Raw genomic sequence first — 8130 nt, forward strand, 5'->3', positions numbered from 1 at the left:
GCTTTATGCCCCTGGTAGCATTATGCCCCAAGGCAGACAGGTCCTAGGTGAGGAACCAGACAAAGCGCAGCCTGAAGACCCCTATGACGAGCAATAACGTTGGACCTAGTTTCCCCTCGCCCGGACGCGGGTCACCGGGGCCCCCCTCTGGAGCCAGGCCTGGAGGTGGGGCACGATGGCGAGCGCCTGGTGGCCGGGCTTGCACCCACGGAGCCCGGCCGGGCTCAGCCAGAAGAGGAGACGTGGGTCCCCCTTCCAACGGGCTCACCACCTGTAGGAGGGGCCAAAGGGGTCGGGTGCATTGTGTTACGGGCGGCAGCCGAAGGAGGGGACCCTGGCGGTCTGACCCTCGGCTGCAGAAACTGGCTCTTGGGACGTGGAATGTCACCTCTCTGGTGGGGAAGGAACCGGAGCTAGTGTGCGAGGCTGAGAGGTTCCGGCTAGAAATAGTCGGCCTCACCTTGATGCATGGCTCTGGTTCTGGTACCAGTCTCCTGAAGAGGGGCTGGACATACTTCCACTCTGGCGTTGCCCACGGTGAGAGGCGCCGGGCAGGAGTGGGCATACTTGTTGCCCCCCATCTTGGCGCCTGTACGTTGGGGTTTACCCCGGTGAACTAGAGGATAGCCTCCCTCCGCCTACAGGTTGGGGGACAGGTTCTGACTGTTGTCTGTGCTTACGGGCTGAACAGCAGTTCAGATTACCCACCCTTCTTGGAGTCCTTAGAGGGGGTACTGGAGAGTGCCCCTCCTGGGGACTCCCTTGTTCTACTGGGGGACTTCAACGCTCACGTGGGCAATGACAGTGAGACCTGGAGGGGCGTGGTTGGGAGGAACGCCCCCTCCAATCTGAACTCGAGTGGTGTTCTGTTGTTGGACATCTGTGCTCATCACAGAGTATCCATCACGAACACCATGTTCAGGCATAAGGGTGTCCATATGTGCACTTGGCACCAGGACACCCTAGGCCATACTTCAATGATCGATTTTGTCATCATTTCATTGGATCTACGGCCGTATGTCTTGGACACTTGGGTGAAGAGAGGTGCGGAGCTGTCCACTGACCATTACCTGGTGGTGAGTTGGCTCCGGTGGTGGCAGGCCCAAACGGGTAGTGAGGGTCTGCTGGGAACGTCTGGCGGAGTCCCCTGTGAGACGGAGCATTAACTCCCATCTCCGGCAGAACTTTGAACACATTCCGGGAAAGGTGGGAGACATTGAGTCTGAGTGGACCATGTTCTGTGCCTCCATTGCAGAGGCGGCATATCGGAGCTGCGGACGCAAGGTTGTTGGTGCCTGTCCCGGCGGCAACCCTCGAACCCGTTGGTGGACACCTTTGGTGAGGGATGCTATCAAGCTGAAGAAGGAGTCCTATCGGGCTTTTTTGGCCTGTGGGACTCCAGAAGCAGCTGATGGGTACCGGCGGGCGAAGCGGCATGCGGCTCAGATGGTTGCTGAGGCAAAAACTCGGGCGTGGGAGGAGTTTGGAGAGGCCATGGAGAAAGACTTCCGCACAGCTTCAAGGCGATTCTGGTCCACCATCCGACGTCTCAGGAGGGAGAAGCAGTGCAGCACCAACACTGTTTATAGTGGGGATGGTGTGCTGCTGACCTGAACTCGGGATGTTGTGGGCCGGTGGGCAGAATACATTGAAAACCTCCTCAATCCCACCAACATGCCTTCTGTTGAGGAAGCTGAGCCTGGGGACTCTGGGTTGGGCTCTCCAATCTCTTGGGACGAGGTCGCCGAGGTGGTCAAAAAGCTCCTCGGTGGCAGGGCCCAGGGGGTGGATGAGATCTGCCCGGAGTTCCTTAAGGCTCTGGATGTTGTAGGATTGTGTTGGCTCACGTGACTCTGCAATATCGCATGGACATCGGGGGCAGTTCCCCTGGATTGGCAGACTGGGGTGGTGGTCCCCCTGTTTAAAAAGGGGGACCGGAGGGTGTGCTCCAATTACAGGGGGGTCACACTCTTAGGCCTCCCTGGTAAGGTCTATTCAGGGTTCCTGGAGAGGAGGGTCTGTCGGATAGTTGAACCTCGGATTCAGGAAGAGTAGTGTGGTTTTCGTCCTGGTCGTGGAACACTGGACCAGCTCTACACCCTCAGCAGGGTCCTGGAGGGTGCATGGGAGTTCGCCCAAGCAGTCTACATGTGTTTTGTGGACTTGGAGAAGGCATTCGACTGTGTCCCTAGGGGGGCTGTGTGGGGGGTTCTCCGGGAGTATGGGGTACCGGGCCCTTTGATATGGGCTGTCAGGTCCCTGTATGACCGGTGTGAGAGCCTGATCTGCATTGCCGGCAGTAAGTCGGGCTCGTTTCCGGTGAGAGTTGGACTCCACCAAAGCTGCCCTTTGTCACCAATTCTGTTCATTACTTTCATGGACAGAATTTCTAGGTGCAGCCAAGGTGTTGAGGGGATCCATTTTGGTGGCCTTAGGATCACATCTCTGCTTTTTGCGGATGATGTGATCCTGTTGGCTTCATCAGATCGTGACCTGCAGCTCTCGCTGGAGCGGTTCGGGATGAGGCTCAGTGCCTCCAAATCCGAGGCCATGGTCTTGAGCCGGAAAANCAGTTCCCCTGGATTGGCAGACTGGGGTGGTGGTCCCCCTGTTTAAAAAGGGGGACCGGAGGGTGTGCTCCAATTACAGGGGGGTCACACTCTTAGGCCTCCCTGGTAAGGTCTATTCAGGGTTCCTGGAGAGGAGGGTCTGTCGGATAGTTGAACCTCGGATTCAGGAAGAGTAGTGTGGTTTTCGTCCTGGTCGTGGAACACTGGACCAGCTCTACACCCTCAGCAGGGTCCTGGAGGGTGCATGGGAGTTCGCCCAACCAGTCCACATGTGTTTTGTGGACTTGGAGAAGGCATTCGACTGTGTCCCTAGGGGGGCTGTGTGGGGGGTTCTCCGGGAGTATGGGGTACCGGGCCCTTTGATATGGGCTGTCAGGTCCCTGTATGACCGGTGTGAGAGCCTGATCTGCATTGCCGGCAGTAAGTCGGGCTCGTTTCCGGTGAGAGTTGGACTCCACCAAAGCTGCCCTTTGTCACCAATTCTGTTCATTACTTTCATGGACAGAATTTCTAGGTGCAGCCAAGGTGTTGAGGGGATCCATTTTGGTGGCCTTAGGATCACATCTCTGCTTTTTGCGGATGATGTGATCCTGTTGGCTTCATCAGATCGTGACCTGCAGCTCTCGCTGGAGCGGTTCGGGATGAGGCTCAGTGCCTCCAAATCCGAGGCCATGGTCTTGAGCCGGAAAAAGGTAGAATGCCTTCTCCGGGTCAGGGGGGTCGTCCTGCCTCAAGTGGAGGAGTTTAAGTATCTGGGGATCTTGTTCACGAATGAGGGAAGAAGGGAGCGGGAGATCGACAGACGGATTGGCGCAGCGTCTGCCGTGAAGCGGGCGCTGTACCGGTCCGTCGTGGTGAAGAGGGAGCTGAGTCACAAAGCAAAGCTCTCGATTTACCGGTCGATCTACGTTCCCACTTTCATCTACGTTCCCACCCTCATCTATGGGTCTTCCCCGAGGAGGCCCATCCTGCAGACCCAGGATGAAGATGAATGGTGGTTTTAATGATAAATCCAACAATGGCAGCACAGGGAGCACAAGGAACTGGCAGACGACATATGACGTACACACGACGAGGATCCGTGTGTATGGTCGGATGGTGGACCAGAATCGCCTTGAACATACAAAGACAACAGGTGGGACTAAATACACTGGGAGGGTAATCAAAGAAATGAGACACAGCTGGGATCAATCAACAGGGAAGACAGAGACACTCAGGGGAACAGACTAATAAACACAGAGAACCCAAGAAATAAATACCCAGAAAACACAGATCACCACACACCGTCCTTAGAAGGAAAACCTCTCGTAAAGATATAGATTTGAGAAGGAAGACGCAAATCGCAGGCTGAATAATGTTAGTCAAGATGAATACAGGCAAATAAAAAAAAAATAATAATAAAAGTGTCAGTCGTGGCGCAGTGTGTTGCTGTATGATACTAGACAGAATAGATCAGGAGAGGAACACAGCAGACCCTGATAAGGTAACATTTTGCTATGACTAAGTTTCTTATTGTGCTTTTAGTCAACTATATTGGTTTGATTATTTGCTTATTTAATGTATAATAATATCAGCCAAAATAATACAAATAATCATTTAAAGAACAAGTCATACAAATAGATTAACACTAAATACATAAATATTTCCTACTTTAAAATGTTTGCTAGGGCTTTCTGTAGGTTTTATTTTGAAATGTTGATATATTTTATGAATTCATTGTTCAGTGGTTGTTTAATGTATTATTAATGTACCAGACATAAACCTGCAGCCTTTGGCGGTTCTAGTTGAGGGCCAACGGGGTACCAAAGAAGTTATACTAAATAAATGTCTTATGTTAAAACTCAGTGGTGGATCCCTTTTTTTAACCTTCACAATTTTACTTTAACAACAAATTAAAAATTATAGTGCTGCACTTTTAGCTGCTGTATATGATTACACTTTCCATCTGCCAGGGATCTGCAACCTGGATCTTTGGAGACAAAAGTGGCTCTTTGGCTCACTTATAATATCAAATGATGAAATATTGCTCTGATTTTTTTTTCTTTTCATTCTTTTTCAAGTGTCACCATGAAAAAACACCAACTATCCTGGCCCTTGTGGTAAATCTGGTCTAGAACCAGCCTCCAAGAGTAACTCCTTATTTATATTAATATTTTAGTAGTACTCTGTAAAATATCAGAATGTTCACACAACTTTTATACTTTTAGTTGTCTGAGGACACATTTTGAATATTAAATCAGGTGTTATGATCAGTTACTCAGTGGTTTACCAAATACTTTTTACACGTGCTTTAACATATTTAAAGTATGCTACTCTGATTGGAGTACAGTTTTGGGGTACTCTGACCAACTATGCATGAATGATTGCTCTATGGATCACTTTTTAAAGACAAAAAACACCGCCATAAAATAATGTCTATCACTGCAGCAGACATCCCACCCCGTGAGAGTAGGGCCACGCGCCGTAGTGGACGTCCCTTATTTGGATTTCTGAAAGGTGGCAACCCTAAGTGTGAATATTTTTGCAGCCAAGTTAATGCACCCTTATATTGTTACGTATTTCCTTCCTATATTTATTTTTGTTCAGCTTAATTTCACAGGATAAATCACAGATTACTTTTTAAAGACAAATAAATGATCAGACGAAGTGAACAAAAGAAAGAATAAATTTGAAAAAAAAATCCACAATAAATGTATTTTTAAAGATGTGGGTTTTAAGTGTCACAGATTTTTCTTATTTATGAAAAGATCTTTTAGAAATATATTCTTCAGAAAAGTGGTACATTTATTTCTTTTCAAATGAGGCTCAGCGGCTCATTTGACAGCTCAAAACAAACTTTTCATTCACCTTTTCTGCTTTGACCCATTTTTCTAATCTAGTCTTGTTTTGAATGATTGACAGCAATAGATCCTGCAGATCAGTAACTAGCAGAACAATGCTCTGTGGTACATTTGCCTGTAAAATGAATTTATGATTTTTTTTTATGGAGGTTTATCTATGAGGAATAGATCATAAAAGCTTTCTTTTCATTCTGGTCAGCATGCTGAAATGTCACAACAAGGAAATAAAAGCCAACGGAGTTGCTTTCTTGGCTCAGCGTGGGTGTTTTTTCACCCTAAGCCAGCAGTCCTGAGCCTCCAGTGGGGGATTTCCACAAGTTTCGGCTCAGCAGGAACAGACAAGACGATTGCCAACAGGATTTGTGGAACACATGTTGAACACACTCACTTATCCACCCTGAGAGCTTTGCTGTCTGACGCATTGATTTTAGTTGCAGAGCTTGGGAAAAGGCATAAAATGCTGCCATAGCCCCAACCAAACCCCAACATTTTACACTCACTAAAGATTTGTTTTCATTTGTTTTTGTGGAGGCATTTAAATACCAGGAAAAACTTCTTTTGTTCAGAGGTTGGTCTACCTGACACCAAAAGGTCAAGTACATACTTGACACTGCAAAGAGTTAAAGGTTTCAGTTTTCCAAACTTGATGAAACTTGTCATTTTAATGAAGAGAGATGTTTCCCACAAAACATTTGCTTTTGCTACTGATGTATTGGAAATAAGCTGAAAGGAGGCATGAGAGAGTTATTTTTTTTTCTTTTTCTTTTCAGAACTGCACAGGTGTTTTGTTTAGTTAAAATAATTTGCAAAGTAAAGTTGAACAGTTAAACAGCCAGAGAAACATAAATCAATCAATCAATCAATCAATCTATCTATCTATCTATCTATCTATCTATCTATCTATCTATCTATCTATCTATCTATCTATCTATCTATCTATCTATCTATCTATCTATCTATCTGTCTGTCTGTCTGTCTGTCTGTCTGTCTGTCTGTCTGTCTGTCTGTCTGTCTGTCTGTCTATCAGTGATTGGAATTATGTTGTACAAAGTAGTAATTAACAAACTTGACTTTAGGATTCTTGTTAATAGCAACCCTAACAGTAATGTCAAAATGTTTGGTATTATGTATGTGTTAATTTTTGTTCATGTTTTCACTTTTGGATGCCTTCATTGGTGATCTAACCCTATGACTCTTCTCATTTTAAGACACGCCCCTGACCACACCCAGTCTCTCTAGGACTAATCTGATTGCTCTGCTGTTCCAGCTGCTTTTTTTCCCTGTGTAAAGATGGTAGTTTCCCTCCTGACCGGCACATGCCAAAAACCGCCGCCACCATTTTGTCAGCGCTACTGTCACATATATCAGTGACGGCGAAATGAAGCTTCATGATGCACTGAGACTTTCCATCAAACTGTTTGACACATGAGCTGACATGGTGCTTCATCTGCTCTACTGCAACATCAAGTGGATAATAAATCCACAACAGGCAAAGTGAAAATTCTGTTTAAAGCTTTAAATTGAAGAACAAGTGACTTTTGTGAAGCCAACAAATAAATCCTGAATATTTTCTGTTTTATGGGCTTGTTACTTTGTAACCATTCTTATGTCACAAGAGACAACATTTGATTACAAGTAATATTTATTTTTATGCTTAAAAATATTCTTTTTGCCATGTAATTTTACTATGGTGTCTTGTCTTTATGCAGGGCTCTATAATGCCTCCACACACATTAGGTCCTTTCATTGCATTAAAATTAATTTGAACTGGGAGAAATCCCAGACAGCACTGAAGGGAGATGAGAATTGAGCAGAATTGTGAACGACGGTAATGGCCAAGCTAGCATTGTCTGGATTCTGATGAAGTTTGACAGAATGGAAGACATTCATGGTGGAATATTGTGAGACTAAACTTTAAGGATATCTGCTGATGTTTCCAGAGATTGGAATGAGGGAGGGATTCATCTGATTTGGATCACTTACTTGCAGTTGATGTCAAGCTATGGTCTTTTCATCTGTTCTGCTCAACTCCCCCGGCATTACTATCCTTGTGCTTGTTAGCTGTGTGTTTTTCAATTAATTGTATGTGATATGTGAAGTAGATTTTAAATGCAAAAACAAACGGCTTACTTTTGACAAGGGCTGAACATGTGGCATCTAAACTAACCATAAACACTGAAAATGAATGACAGGAAGCCATGATGGAGGAGGTGAAGTGGTTCATCTCAGGTTTCTGGACGTCTGAACACAGCAGTCATACTGAATCCAACAAGTCAACATAATTACCAAAGTCACTCTGCACATTACAGCCCACACTCTTGAGCTTCAATGTCAATGTCACTTGGTTTTCAAAAATGCTTTCTAATTTAAAACTGAAAAGTACGGCATGCATTTATAGCTCTCTTTCTTTATCTAGTTGCACTTTGGAATTCATCGGCATCAAAAAACAAAGTCCACCTGTGAGTAAATTAATTTCTGTATAGATTTAGTTGTTATCTGAACTCCTCAGAGATTTATTACAGAGCAGCAAAAAGTATCATGGAGGACAAGGAGCACAGCAGATGGGTCAGGGAAAAAGTTATGGCAGAGCCCAGAGCATAAGTTCTAAAATCATATCCTAAGCTCTGTTTAATCCAGGGGTGTCCAAAGTGGGTCCTGGAGGGTCGGCATCCTGCACGTTTTAGTTCTCTCCCTAGAGACTAAAACATGCAGGATGCCGA

At 45.9% G+C, this 8130-nt stretch overlaps 1 long non-coding RNA gene across 1 annotated transcript in view; it reads right to left on the reverse strand.

Annotated features, from left to right (window-relative positions):
- Positions 1–8130, reverse strand: part of LOC107834609 (uncharacterized) — an 18218-nt gene that overhangs the window by 8420 nt on the left and 1668 nt on the right. The window contains exon 2 of the long non-coding RNA XR_001660415.1: positions 4856–4858. This is a non-coding gene — a long non-coding RNA (uncharacterized LOC107834609). The remainder of the gene's footprint in view (positions 1–4855; positions 4859–8130) is intronic.

This window comes from Poecilia formosa, unplaced genomic scaffold (assembly GCF_000485575.1).
Source record: "Poecilia formosa unplaced genomic scaffold, Poecilia_formosa-5.1.2 Scaffold687, whole genome shotgun sequence".
NCBI lineage: Eukaryota > Metazoa > Chordata > Actinopteri > Cyprinodontiformes > Poeciliidae > Poecilia > Poecilia formosa.